The sequence below is a fragment of the Thalassophryne amazonica genome, chromosome 14, assembly GCF_902500255.1.
Source record: "Thalassophryne amazonica chromosome 14, fThaAma1.1, whole genome shotgun sequence".
NCBI classification, from domain to species: domain Eukaryota; kingdom Metazoa; phylum Chordata; class Actinopteri; order Batrachoidiformes; family Batrachoididae; genus Thalassophryne; species Thalassophryne amazonica.
Window position 1 is genome coordinate 10,418,246 of NC_047116.1, and position 16,053 is coordinate 10,434,298.

Below are 16,053 nucleotides of genomic sequence, written 5' to 3' on the forward strand. Positions count from 1 at the left end.
TGACAGCACTGTAACAGTAAACTTGCAATTTCTAACCTACATTGTTTGTAAATGTAACTATTAAATTCTAACATTTTTCTAACATTTAAATTCTCTATAAACATTTTACTTGTCAAAATTATTATTATTTCAAGTAGTATTAGTAGTTGTAGTAAAAAAAAAAAACGGCTTCAAAACTGGACCTTTAATCTAGAGGTGTTGTGAGCGAGGGGGGCACATCCCTGCCCCACGCCCCCATTCCATCTGGATTCGCCCCTGCTTTGGCGTTTGAGCACAAAGAATGGATAACATTTATTTATGCAGAAAACAGGACCAGATTTACAGGTAAGAAAGTTTTATTGTGTTTTCACATCATGTGGTCCTCAGAAAGACAGTTTAGGTGCATTTGAGTGGAAAATATAGTTGTTGACACGTCGCAGAGGATCAGCTGTTTTTAGCGAGCAGATATGGAGCGGCTCAGCTCAGAATTCTAATAAAGGAGAAAAATAAAGCATAAAAATGACTTTGTAAAGCTCAGTGCAGGTGTGCTGTTGTCACCGCGCTTTAAGAGGTGAGGACGAGTCGGAGCTGATGAAAAGCTCACAGCTCGCTTAAAGTGGACAGTTCAGTCGAACCCCGACCCCCTCCCCACGGACCAAGTTTAATGCTGCTGTCGACCCACAATGCAAAAATAATAGTAACACACAGTGACTTGGAGAAGTAACTTTAATCTGATTACTCATTTGGAAAGATTAACGTGTTAGATTACTCGTTACAAAAAAAAAAAGTGGTTAGATTAGAGTAACGCTAGTAACGCGTTACCGGCATCACTGGGGGTGACATCAAAACAGCTGTTTCTGAAGCAAAACCAAGAAATGTGAATGAATTGTGGAATGTTGTTAAAGAATCTTGGAGTGGAATAACAGCTGAAAGGTGCCACAAGTTGGTTGACTCCATGCCTCGCAGATGTGAAGAAATCATGAAAAACTGTGGTTATACAGCTAAATACTAGTTTAGTGATTCACAGGATTACTAAAAAAGCAGTTTAAACATAATAGTTTTGAGTTTGTAGCGTCAACAGCAGATGCTACTATTATTGTGAACACCCCCTTTTCTGCTTTTTTTTTTTTTTTTACTAACAGCCCAATTTCATAGCCTTAAGAGTGTGCATATCATGAATGCTTGGTCTTGTTGGATTTGTGAGAATCTACTGAATCTATTGGTACCTTGTTTCCCATCTAACAATAAGAAATATACTCAAAACCTGGATTAATCTTTTTAGTCACATAGCACTACTATTATTCTGAACCCTACTGTATGGCCTCAGTTGTTCAACCGTCCGATGTCTCTGTTGTTGTATTTTGCGCTTCATAATGCGGAACACATTTTCAATGGGCGACAGGTCTGGACTGCAGGCAGGTCAGTCTAGTACCTGCACTCTTTTACTATGAAGCCATGCTGTTGTAACACGTGCAGAATGTGTCTTGGCATTGTCTTGCTGAAATAAGCAGGGACGTCCCTGAAAAAGACGTTGCTTGGATGGCAGCATGTGTTGCTCCAAAACCTGGATGTACCTTTCAGCATTGATGGTGCCATCACAGATGTGTAAGATGTCCATGCCATGGGCACTAACACACCCCCATACCATCACAGATGCTGGCTATTGAACTTTGCACTGGTAACAATCTGGATGGTCTTTTTCCTCTTTTGCTCGGAGGACACGCCATCCATGATTTCCATAAACAATCTGAAATGTAGACTCATCAGACCACAGCACACTTTTCCACTTTGCGTCTGTCTATTTCAAATGAGCTCTGGCCCACAGAAGGCGGCGGTGTTTCTGGATGTTGTTGATGTATGGCTTTCGCTTTGCATGGTAGAGTTTTAACTTGCACTTGCAGTGACGAACTGTATTAACACCCACACGGCAAGATCCTTTACACAATGATGACGGTTTTTAATGCAATGCCGCCTGAGGGATCGAAAGTCATGGATATTCAATGTTGGTTTTCGGCCTTGCCGCTTATGTGGAGAAAGTTCTCCAGATTCTCTGAATCTTCTGATTATAGTATGGACTGTAGATGATGGAATCCCTAAATTCTTTGCAATTGAACATTGAGAAATACTGTTCTTAAACTTTCTATTTTTTTCACGCAGTTGTTCACAAAGTGGTGATCCTCACCCCATCTTTGCTTGTGAACGGCTGAGCCTTTTGGGGATGCTCCTTTTATACCCAATCATGACACTCACCTGTTTTCAATTAACCTGTTCACCTGTGGAATGTTCCAAACAGGTGTTCTTTGAGCATTCATCAACTTTCCCAGTCTTTTGTTGCCACTGTCCCAGCTCTTTGAAATATGTTGCAGGTATCCATTTCAAAATGAGCAAATATTTACACAAAAACAATAAAGTTTATCAGTTTGAACATTAAATAGCTTGTCTTTGTGGTGTATTCAATTGAATATAGGTTTAAGAGGATTTGCAAATCATTGTATTCTGTTTTTATTTACATTTCACACAACATCCAAACTTTATTGGAATTGGGGTTATATTTTATGCAAATGTTGAGCGATGCGACGTGGTGACTGCCAATCCAAGTGAATGTAGCATGACGGCAGCGTGATGTACACTGGTTACTTGTTGGTTATATTTATAGTTATTTAAAACAAGTCTATGTTTAAACTGTAAAACATCAAACCTCAATGACATTTCTTTGTCATAAGGGTTTGACAGTGAAATGTTAAGAATCATTGTCATTTTTATGTATATATCTGCAGATATATTGAAAATGTGAATTTTTACTCCCTTATATCAGTGTTGTATCAGCCCACAAAAATCCACATCAGTTAGGCTCTAATCAGAAATGTATCTGTGCTGAAAAATTGCTGACTTTGAAGACACTCCTTTATCTTGGCAGTGACATTCAAGTCTCTGGGTCCTCGACTTTTGAGATTGGGAGACTCTCGGAAAGAGCTTCATGTCTGGACAGAGGTGTTTGATGATACAGATATCTTTGCAGGAGAATGCAGGTCCAAGTCTTGAGGGTCCTGCTGTTTCCTCTTGTACTATAAGGTTGTGAGACTTGGACACTAACCAGTGATGTAAGGTGATGAGTTGATGTCTTTGGTACACTTGCTCTCTTTGGAGGATCCTGTGGTACCACTGGAATGAGTGACTGTGTAAAACCAGCAGTTATTTGCATTGTCAGGAAACGTTGGCTACAGCATTTAGGAGATGTGATACATTTCTCCGGGCATGATCCAGCGCACAGGTGCCTCACTGTTGAGGACCACAGCAACTGGAAAAGGTCAAGCACAAGCCCACGTGTCACTTGGTTGCAGCAGATAGATGGTTACTTTTGAGATGTGAGGATGGAACAGCTACCTGCCTGGGAGGTTGCTATCCACGACCATAACCAACACAGTTTCAGGGTGTGGTGGATACTGCAGTGCTCTGCAGACTCGACTTCACCAGATGATACAAACCTGATTCTAGGAGCAGAAGCTCAGAATTGCCCTTTATCTATTCTTCAGGAGAGTGTGGAGGCCAAAGAGGATGTTAAGGATGTGGTGAGGAAGGGCATGCAGGTGGTTGGTGGGATAAAGTGAGATGGATTTGGTGTGGTGCCCCCTACTGGGAGCAGCCAAAATAAGAATAAGAAGCAGCGTTCCACTGAGTGCTCATGTAGTTTAAGATATACCTGTTCCTTGTATGTGTAGCTGTTGTGAGCTGTACAATACAAACACGGCACTGCTCAAACTAACGGACATCAGGTCTGGCTGGGATTCCTCACGTTAGCTTCACACACCAACAACCCACCAGCTGGGTCCAGAGACGCGCGTTTGTTGGAGATAAGATAATTTTTTTCTCTGATGTCCTGATTTCTCAAACTCTCAAGCCAACTGCTTTCCTGCTCGGTCACATCACAACATCCCCACCTCAAAATACACATCCATGCCATCGCATGATGCATGAGGCCACAAGCCTCTGAGAGGCTTCAAATGGCCCAAATAAAATAGATTTTTTTTTTTGTCCCTACAAAAACAGCCGTGCATCAAGGGACACAAGCAGAACAGCGACAGTTTTTATAAAACGTATGTATAGAAACCATAAAAAAAACACAATCTTTTTAGGTTGAGTTTACTAATACTGCTTTAATTATTCACCTGGAATTAATAAGGAATCACATGGGAATATAGTTTCCCTGTGATCAGCAGTTAGCATAGGCTTAAAGCTACAGTGTGTAAGATTGAGTGCCACCTAGTGGTGAGGTTACAGATTGCATTATGTCATTGATGGTTACAATTTTGTATCCCTTTAAATTTTTGCTTGCCTTCTCTTGTAATAATATTTATGATCCTCCATTAAATAAAAACAAGGGTTTTCAAACTCCTTAGTCCACACGACCAACTAGTAGGCGGTGTGGAGCAACTGCTGATTCCTCTTTTTTCCATCAGGCTTCCAGCCACGCTGTGAAATGTTGAAGCTGAAGTAAATATGTCCCTTTTGGGCTACTGTATCAACATGGCGGCCTCCACACAAGGCCCGCTCCCCAGTAAGTACGAAGGACGGGGCTCCTTCTAAGCTCATGAAAATACATAGATTTCTTGTTGCAGGTAATTAATTATACACCAACTAAACAAATGGTTACAACTGCTATAGTCCATTTCTGGCAATAAATGCCCCTAAATCTTACACACAGCAGCTTTAATGGAGGGAGTGGATTAAAAAAAAAACATTTTCGTAAGTAACTCTAGAAAAGTAAACTCTGTAATTTGTAGTTCTGTTAGATGCAGATGAGGACCAGTGAACCTCCTATTTTGGGTCATGTTGGCATCTTTTAACATGCAAAATAATAAAGCAGGTGAGATGCCTATCAAGACTTATTGCTAATCGCAGAGTCCTGATGGCCACTAGAGGCCACTGTTGCTCATATCCCAATCGTTCCTTTTAAATATGAACAGATACAATTGTATTCTTGTATTTGCTTGTATTGTATTCCCCAATAATTCAACTCAAGGTGCACAGTTTGTCTGCAAACAGGCTGACAATATGACTCCTTATTTGACCTTTGTTCAGCTGTATGATTCTTTCTGAACTGATTCATAATCCTGTGTCAGATTTCACCCACTGCCACACCTCAGCGTGTTAATCTTTAACGGCGACACCTAAAGTCATCGTGCTTCTATCGTCTCGTTCACTTTGTGACACAGATGATGATGATGTGAACATCTGCTTAATAATGTTGCTGTAAACTCAACAGTCCAGTCAGTTGTTCATGGACTGGGGGTGGACGCCCCCCCTGAGGGTGCCTAACCATTCCGGGGTTGAGAATCAGGGGAAAAATGTGAACCACAAAAAAAGTTAAGATAATTTCATTCATGTAGGAACAATAAACCAAATTGTTTCAATGCTGCAGACTGATTAAAACTCAGCAAGACTTATTCACAAAGCAAAATAACATAAAGACAGGCTGTTTTTTTGTGGGGGGCAGGCGGTGGTGGTGGTGGTAGTGGTACAGATGATGATCTTATTGGTCACAATCAAAACAGGACAGGGAATCAGAGACAATTCATACCCTCCACTGGGTTGAATTGGACAACCAAAAAGGGCCATTAAAGGACATAGCCTTCATACAAACCACTAGGTGGCAAGTAAATGCTTCACATTAAATTTTACAGTAGCTCATTTCTGTAGGCTATCCGCTTGACAATAGTTGAAAACATTTAAATAACATTAGAACATATGCACAATTGTTTCCTTGCAGTATGCGAATGTGAACAAACTCAGAAGATTATGCACCCCAAAACTGTTTTGGAAGAGCGCCAGGACGTGTAACATTAGGTCTGAGCTGCCGAGCAACCTTGCAGATTACTCACTCTTGAATGTCTTAGGGTGAGGATTAGAGTTTAGTTTTACTGAAAATGTATGATTTGATCTTGAAATTTTAATGGTACTTTTCATTTCTGGTGCACAACTTTGCGCTTTTTTCTAATACAAGCGAACACGATGGCATCACTACTTTGAGATTTTCCTGATGTCTTTGCTGCTCATCGGGCTCCAGATATAGCATACAATTAGCAGTCATGCTAATTTCATGCAAATATGAAGTGGCCAGCGGTTTAAGTGCTCTTGTTTCCACTGTGGAAGGTTCATGGTTCAAGGACACCCCCAGGCCATTCTCTAAGTAATGCGGAGTTGCGTCAGCAAGGGCATCTGACTAAAACCTATGACAAAACTTGTGGCACCCTTGAGTGAAACAAGAGAGACGGCAAAGGGAGTTACTATGAATAAATGCATTTAACAAAAAGCAAAACATGCTACAGAATGATGACACAACAAAATAAATGTGTATTCCTGTGACTGCGAGTTACACATATGTAGTCTATGGCGCTGCTACATGAGACATTTTGCATACCAGACAGTGCGCACTGTGAAAGCAGAAGATAAACCATAACAATGATTGAGCGTATGTCTTGTGCAATAGCAGAATTCTGATACGTCCAGGCCCAATTCTGGGATTTGCATTTGCATACTCTTTGGAACCACATTTAGGGATGTCAAAATCCAACCCATTGTTCGCATTGTGCCACCTGAGTAATGGATAATCATTGCATTGGGGCAGTGCATTAGTCAAAGTAGTACCTCCCCCCACCATACACACAGTACTACTGGGCATGGGGCCAAAATATCTCATACCTGTAACCACATAATTTTTTTAAATACTCTAGGTGCTTAACTAATGTTTATGACTGCAATGGTAAAAAACAAGTCTGAGGAGTGGACCAACAACATTCTACTGCTCGATGGCTCTAAGGCAGGACTTGATGGGGTAGTTACTGCCCCAAAAATGCCAGTAGCACATTACTGGTATGTTGCTGGATGTCAAAACCCAACACCTCATCTGCATTGTGACACCTGGTTAATGGGTTGCTTGTTGGGGTAAAATACGTTGGGGACCTTGTGTGCCCTGTGGATGGTATAGTAATCATGAAGAACAGGAACTCGAACATGAGATGGCTAACAGGGCTCTGGTAAAACAAGATGTTCTCAACTGTGGATGAGGCGGAGGAAGTAATGGTTTGTAATCCAACGGCTGTGAAGTCAAATGAAGGCTGCAGCAGGTCCACAGACCCCAATTGTCTGGGATTTCCCAGCCATCGGCTCAGGCTAAGGATCTGTCAAGGACTGTGTGTTTGACAACATGAAACGACATTCCCACGTTAAGCAAACACATGCACTCTGGATAGACCCTGGATGTAGATATCCCGTATGGGTATCATGGGAAACAATCTTCCTCGCCACCAAGGGACTGCCACGAATCGATGATGATGGAGCACATTTAAGTCCAGTGTTGCTGTATTGGTTTGTTGTCTGATAATCTGGGTATGACATCACTGAGAAATAATCAAAAATGAAATTCATTGTCAACAATTAAAAAAGCAATATTCAATTCAATTAATTTTCATTTATATAGCGCCAAATCACAACAGAGTTGCCTCAAAGCGCTTCATACAGATAAGATCTAACCTTACCAACCCCCAGAGCAAGAGTGGTAAGGAAAAACTCCCTCTGAGGAAGAAACCTCAAGCAGACCTGACTCAAAGGGGTGACCCTCTGCTTGAGCCATGCTACAAACATAAATTACATAACAATTCACGGACGAATATACAAGAAATGCTATTGGCGCACAGGACAGGAGGGTCGCCAACACAAATACAACTCCCATCTCTGGATGGAGCTGCACCTTAAACAGAGAAAAAAAACGTTATCAATTAGTTGCTGCATCTATTGATTTTAGTACAATTAAGGCACATACCAAAGTATATACATTTAAAAAAATACATGGAAAACACAATAAAGTGATTTTAAAATTTCTGGTCAATGACAAATGCAGACTGACATGAAGCAAAACTAAGATAAGAATCTGAGTAACAGGCTTGGACTGGTAATCTGTGATTTTGGGCATTTGCCCGGTGGGCCGCTGCACGTTTAGACGTGCGTGGGCCGGCCGTCCCATATTTATAGAGATTATGGAAATATACAGTGTTCTCGAACCGCGTGCTGCTGTCAACACAAGGAAAATCCGTGATTGGTGAAGATACAGCATTTAATCGGTGCAGCTGCAGAGCCACTTCCTGAATTTGTGTCAAAATAAAAGTTCTGTAGTGTTTCATACACGGCGCAGTCTTATTCTAGGTTTCAGTTTTGTTTCCGTTTCATCACACAACGGAGACTTACATCGAGCACAATGACTGACATGACCAACAGCCAATGACAATGGAGAAGCATACAGGGTGGCCAATTAGATTGCAGGAAGAGCAGGCGCCCCCCCCCCCCCCCCAAAAAAAAAAGTGTGCACCGGAGGAGACGTGCCCTCCTGGAAAGCTCGTGTATTTACGCACCATTGTAAGAGACTGACAAAGAGTGAAGAGTGATGACAGTATTTTTTATTATTATTATTTGAACGTATAGACGCTCGGTCAAGGTGACTCTTGCATACCACAGAGCCGGTGTTCTGTCGAGATGAGATGCGCCACTTTCGACACTCTGAGCTGTGACGTACCTTCGTGTTGTCCAATAGAACGACGCGTCGGACCAACACACGGAAGACTCGTGGCAGAAACCCTGATCTCTACAAAATGGATTGGACCAATCCGATTGGGTGCAGAAACCACTGATCTGTACAAAACATTAACGTGTGACAGGACTGCCATTTATAGAGCGTTTTCTGAAGAAAAATCATTGGAAATGTTTTTTTGTTGATTTGTTACCCTCCAAAATTTCTGATTACTGTTAAAAAAAGTTTAGAACACTTGTAATTAAAAACAGGTAAATAAATCAATAAATGGTGTTTTAGAAACCTTTCATCTGTATAAAACCACCTTTATTTCAGATTAGATAATTTCTTGTTTAACATAAGGAACCTCAGACATTTATTTTGAGACAAATAAAATAACATGGAAACTTGTATATTTTTTGAAGTCTGGTAGATTATTTCTATCTTATTTCAACCAGAAAAACAAACACTAAATAAATACAAATTTTATTATAAATGCAAAAGGAATAATTTAACAATGACTGCAGTGTGATTGTAAAGTAGGATTTCTGTGACATAAACCTCATGATGTTTTATATATATAATATATATATATATATATATATATATATATAGTCATTTAACCTTGTAATTTTGTCAAAATATGTAATAGCCTTTAATGGTATCAGGACGCCCCCTCGTGGCGCCGGGTCCCGCGTTTTGTACTGTGATCAAGGTGAATGACAGTGAAAGTGTGTGTTTAGGTGTGTGTTCATGGTGTTTAGGTGTATAGATTTGTTCATTGGGGGTTCGGTATGGACGGGGGGTGTGCGTGTTTGGGGGTGGATTCGTGTCGGCCAATAGTGGGCTGGTCCAGAGGAAACAATGCCAGGGCCGAAATTTGTTCCCAGTCCGACCCTGCTGAGTAATAATATTTTTTCATTTCACTGTGACTTTAAGATTACTTTGAATGCAATGGCGGTATTTTCTGAACATTTAATTACAACTCTTTCCCTCCTCTTGGCTTTCAATACGCTGGGGAAAAAAAAACGCTTAAGGAAACTGCGGTTTTTGGATCGCTTCCCCGGCACCTCCGCTCCGCCATCTTGGTTCAAAGCCGATAGACCTCAACAGAGATCCGCGGGAAACGGCTGGGAGCCAAAATGGAGGCCAATGGAGCAGTTTCACAACCTCGGTGTAGGAGGAGCCTGTCTCCTGAGGTGGACGTCAGGGCGCAGACAGAGCAGGAGCAAAACACAAGTGGACGGGCACCCCCGGAAAACACGAACCCGTGGATGGGAGGGATGCGAAGGTGCCCGTAACCCACCTGGATTGGCGCTGTAACCGGATCCCAGTGCTGTCACGCAGCGGCGGAGGAGTTTACTGTCATGTTTGTTTGGCAACCGGGTTTGTTCTGAGGCAGCCCGGGGGAGCGGTGGCAAAGGCGGGGTCGAACCGGCGGACCGCTAAACTGGATTACTGAGGTCCCCCCCCGGTGCCGCCTCACCCTCAGCGACGCAGCGTTTGTTTTAGGGGAGGCGGGGGTCGAAGCTGGGATTTAGAAACGCTTCTTGAAAACTCTTCACCTCCCGCCGCTGCGCCGGGTTTGTCTGTCAAACGGTCAACTGCTCGTGGCCTTCGTCTCCCCCGTTGGGCACAATCCGGATTGGGACGCATATTTCGGGGATCGTTTCCCCCCCAGCCGGGGTCGGACTATGGCGGACGACGACATTCTCTTTGAAGATGTGTACGAGCTGTGCGAGGTCATCGGCAAGTAAGTGAAACGCGTCAGTGCTTCGTTTCACTGCTTCACCATTAGCTTCGGTCTCAGGCTTCAGTTAGCGACACTAATAATAAAAAAATTGGTTCCACTCGCACCAGGAGCGACATGGGGAACTCTTAATTAAAACAAAAAAATTAGTTGACCCCGAAAATCGTGGAAAAAGCTCATATATTAGGATGTCTTCATGTTAATCCCATTATGTGACTATAAATCAATGAATATTGGACTTGTGTGTATGATCAGGGTGTACACCCAACAACTAATGTTTGAAGACATTTATTAAAGAAAATGACCGAACTTTGGTTGTAGTTTCTCTCTTTTTTTTTTTTTTTTTTTTCAGTTTTTAATTACTGGAAGTTGAAGGTGTTTGGGTTGTGGGAAAACAGTTGCAATGTGCCCGTAGGTCCGGCTGTAATGCCTCTGGCTATATCAGGTATATGTTTCTTGCAATATGTAAAATATTTTGGCCCATAATCAGAATTATACTGCTGTGTGAAACATCTCAAAATCTTAAAACAGTGACCTTTAAGCAGAAGTATTGTTCATAGTTATACACTTTTTTTTGTATTTCAGAAAACTTAAACCTTGACCCTTCTCGTAATTCTGATCTTTACCCTAAACCATTCAAGCTAAAGTAGTACTACTCAGCTGAGACATTAAGTTTAGACCTTTGTTATAACATTTGAAGTACACACTGGCCTTTCAAAAATGGCAGTCAGTTTCAGGAGTGCAGGGGTTATAGCCTCAGATGACAGTTTGAGAGTGCAGGTTATTCCGAGCTTGTCCACATTGGCATACTGCACAGACACACGTATGTGAATTCTGCACAATATTGGTTTTGGTCCACTTTTGGACTAGACTTGCCCTAGTCTTGACTGTCCAGGCCGTTTTTGATTCCACCCACTAAAAACATGGTCTGGATCCAAGCATTTTTACTGTGAAGCGGTGAGGGCACCATCATGTACTTAAAACAGACCAGCGGCCACTGATTGGATGAGAGCTTCTCCATCATCATCATTGCAACAAGTTGTGCAGCAACCCAGTGGTTAATGCACTTGGTTTCAGTGTGGAAGGTTCCTGGTTCAAACCACATCCCTGCCTCATTTCTCCATATTATGCGGAGTTGCGTCAGGAAGGGCATCCAGCATAAAACTTGTGCCAAGTCAACATGTAGATCCATCTTGGATCTACTGTGGTGATGCCGAGTGACAACAAGGGAGCAGACAAAGGGACTTACTCTCCTCTTCCATTTTAACGCCCTTTTTGCCTTATAGCATCTAAGTAAAATGAGTGGTGGGGGGGGGGGGGGGGGGGGTGGAGAAGCAAAACAAGAAGAGAAGACTGAGTTTTTCACTGCCGTTTGTGGGTGGGGCTTATTTTCATTAAAATTGCATCAAACTTTAAAATTTCATTAATTATACTAGAAACATTCTGTGCATCTTTATGAAAATAATTCAGACATTTGTTCTAATATCTATTAATGTGTAGAATTTAACGAGGATCTGGATACAAGTTCCCATCCAGTGGAACAAAATGCATTTTTTTAATGAAGTGAATTTATTTCCATAACTCTACAGTAACAAATAGGATGAGAATGGCCATGGCAGAGTACTGTACTCTCAACGTGCCCTTTTGGTTTGTTGAAGTAGGGATGAAGTACCACACAAGTTTGAAAGAAAAATAAATGTGCCACAACACATACAGTTGTCATTTTGCCTGTCGGATGCAGCTGTTGGAGAGTTTAGAGATTTGTCGAGCGTGTCACCTGTCCTGTCAGTAATGTTTTACAAGATCTCATAGATCTACTTTGTGTGTGTGTGTGTGTGCGCGCATGCGACATATTCACATAAAACATATTTTCAGTGTTAAATGAATTTTGAATTGAGATTTTTTTTTTTTGCAATTGTGCTTATCACCCTTGAGCTTAGATTTCTATAGCATAGTTTCTCTTTTTGACTCTGTGGTATTCTGTGCACTTTGACCTGGCACAAACTACCAGCTTGCACCAGAGATTAAAGGTGTGCTCTGTCAGTAATGCACCCGGCACATCTGGTGATTGTTAGAGGCTGGAGGTTTCTTTCAGGCTGCTTGGAATAATAATTCACTCCGCAGCTAAAATGAGAGCAGAGCACATCTCAAGGATGTAATTTTGGAGAGAAGTCTAAACATTTAAGCAGGCCGTGTTTGTCTGTAATAAATTTTATTTGGTATTATGCAAATATAATAGAAAACTATAACATATGCATTACCTTTTTATAGGAATCTTATATTATATCATAAATCAAACAAAAAAGCCTTTTGCAACTCTGTTACAGTGTGACAGGTTAATTACAGAATGGCTGCTGTGATTACGTTTCATTTTCTGCCCTTCGCTGGAACAGCAAGAAACACACATCTTGGAATGTCACCATTAATACGCTCACATTATTATTATTTTCTCTGATAACACTGGAGCAGTTTACAGCTTCTCGTTTGTTTTGAAGTCCTTTCACCATTCCTCCAAAAGACATCTTTGACCCTGTCTTTATGATCTGGAGCAGATGATCTAAAGTGCATAGTGCAGGTACGCTAAGGTGTCACACTATGGGTCGACTAAACTGATCAGTAACGGATTGAAATATTGTTTAATCAGTGTCCGGTGGATTTGGGGGTCTGATGGATGAATGACATCACATTTCCACTGACAACACAAGGTATTCAACAGAACAGTTTTCCTGGTTTCAAGACATATATGTGCGTTGCGGGGAGCTGGATTTGAGCAGGATTTTCCGAGGTCTGAAAGCAAATGTAGCTAGAATCCAGCTAGCTCAGGGATCATGACACTATACTTCTTTACTACATTTGTGTGCTAACAGTGTCCTCTCCACTGCGGTGGTGTTCAGTCCGGGTGCAGCAGCGAGGACAGCAAACAACCGTCTTCCTCTGTGGTGCTTTCTCGCCAAGAGAGTGTGCCGAGTGCACTCTGGATAGAAATGCGCACAGCTTACCTGTCTTTTTTTTTTTGTCTGGCCTTGGCTAAGTGAACAGCTGTAATTCATGTTGATACGTTGGGAACTGTCCTCTCTCCCCTCATGCTGAATTCATACCCTGCATTGGAGCTTTAGCCAATCAGAAGCCCCTTCTGAAGCATCAGACAACCACAGGATATGAATGCATGAGTGTTGTAGCGGTAACAAATACAGACAGGACAAAAGGTAAACAAACGTGCATCCACCGGGAAAGCGCTCCGTCTTATGTCTGCTCAAAGTTGTGAGCACATACAAAACTTTCTGATGGACTCGTTGGACATCAGCTGACAAGGAACACATTTAATGAGTTAGAAAACAGAGAGAGACAGAGGGAGAGAAAAAGTGAGAGAGGGAGAGAGAGAGAGTGAGAGAGACAGGCAGAAAAAGAGAGAGAAAGTGTGCTGTCTTTTCTCTTTAAGTCTATACAAATAAGGCTATAAAAGTACAAGTACTTAATTCTTTCACCAAAACATCAAATTTAGGCTTTCATTTTAGATACACCTTCTGGCAAATTGTAGCTCAACTTACAGGTCTCCTTTTTAAGAAAATCCTCATATAATGTCAACAATAAGGATAATAATAATATTAAAGCAAACAGAGCTCTGGTATTGGATCGGAAAATAATTGGCAGATATCCAAATTCAGGTATTGGGATCGGATCGGAAGTGAAAAATTGTGGATCGGTGCATCCCTAATTGGCACAAATATAAGCTGTGGCCTTTTTTTTTTCGTTCCTGGCTATAATATGAAAAATATGAGTTTGTCTTATAATCATGAACTTTCCTCCTCCTGCGTGCTGCCCCTGTAAGGTGCTCAACTGCACAGCGGGAGCAACGTGGGGATTAAGGACATTGTGCAACAGTCCTCAGTCATTTTTATGATCTGAAGGGGATTTGAACCAAGGATCCTCTGGATAAACTCTTGACCATCACCTCCCTTCAAGACTGTAGTAGAGTTATTTAGCACTGTTTTGAGTGGGAACTCAATCATTGCAGTGGTATGTAACTTAGTGCTGCAAAATTGACTGTGCACAGTGATTGAATTTGACACAGTTCCCAGTCCAGTCTTTTGTTCTCAGATACTGCGAACAAGAAAAGATACAATGACTTTGGTTGGTAGGATGACACTGCTGCAGCGGGCAGCAGGTTTTACTCACGGTGCTGCAGCCGACAGACTGCTGTGTTACTGTGCCAGCTGGCTGCAGAACCTGCACCACACCTGGGGCTTTCCTGCATGATGTCACAGTGCGTCATGCAGGAACTGAGGAAGAGGATAAGCAGAGTGACTGTTGAGAGAGACGGTCCCGTTGTTTCTGACACTCAACTGAAGATGACAGCTGAATGAGTGAAGGAAAATGTTTCGGCTTTGACTGTCATCAGAGCCGTTGGTCTGGAGTGAGGCACTTCATTGGGCGAGCATTCATAAGATTTATTTCATTCATTTAAAAGCAGAAAAGCAGAAATGAGTACATTACAAGACACTGAATGAAAAGGAGCAGAGAGAAGAACATGTCTTATATTTTATAAGATCCATGTGAATTGGGAGCTCTGCAGACTCGACAGACGCCGTCACTCAGCGGCTCGACTGGTTCTGAGGCGTGCTGCAGTGTCACAGAGATGGTTGGCTGTTTGATGGGGTGATAAGACCTGAACTCTGCAGTACATGTTTGGGCAGGCCTGAAAACAGACTGCGCTCTTTTTATCACAAGCAGTGACGGCGTCTTTATCTTTCCCAGTTCCAAGCACACCTTTGGACCCTGTCCAGTATATAACAGTATAATAACCACAAGCATGTGTGAGTACACATGGGATCAGTGCACCAGGAACTCTTTGAGTCCAGAACAGTCACTGCACTTGTTTTGAGTTTTTTGAGTTACAGCGTTTTTCGTTGTAGTCCACAGATGTGCTGTTTAAATGAGAGTGCATCTGTCCTCATTTGTCCCGCTGGTTTTTATATGGAGATGTGCTGCTGCAGCACTGAAGCAGCAGATCTGGTTTTTGGAGCTGAAAGAGACTGGATTAACAGCAGGGAAAATGAACAACCCCAGTGTGGCGGCACCTGGTCTGCAAACTAAGCATTTTATTTTTTATTTTTTTGCCAAAGTGACAAAAAATAAACAAATAGGATCATTTTTATGGCTCCTACCAGTTACACTTAGTGCCACATTGTAGGAACATTCACTCAAAGAAATGGTGATTTGATGATTTTATAAGTTTTCATTTCTGACCACTAGGTGCCAGTAATGTAAGTTAAATGTGTGGTAATGCAAAATAGCAGGTAGGAGTACACACTCCTGTCCAGTTAGGGGCAGTAGTGTGCTAATAGGTAGCCAACTCCCAAGAGACATTAAGAAACGACTGGATGCACAAACTCTAAATCAGATTAGACTGAACCCCGAAACTACAAGGAGTGAAACAGCATCTGTCAAAAATAGACTTTGATCGTATTTGAAGTGAAGCAGAGTGTAAATATGTTTGTGGAGCATGCTGCTGGTGTGCCGAATAGAGAAGTGAAGCAGAGTGTAAATATGTTTGTGGAGCATGCTGCTGGTGTGCCGAATAGAGAAGTGAAACTGGGTGTAAATATGTTTGTGGAGCATGCTGCTGGTGTGCCAAGTAGAGAAGTGAAACTGGGATTTATTTCAGTGTGCAAAATATTCCTAAGAATTGCAGTAAGATTGTGGGCAGTGATCCTGTGCCCTCCTCTGATGTGGACTGTAAATGATGACTTATAATGAGTGTATT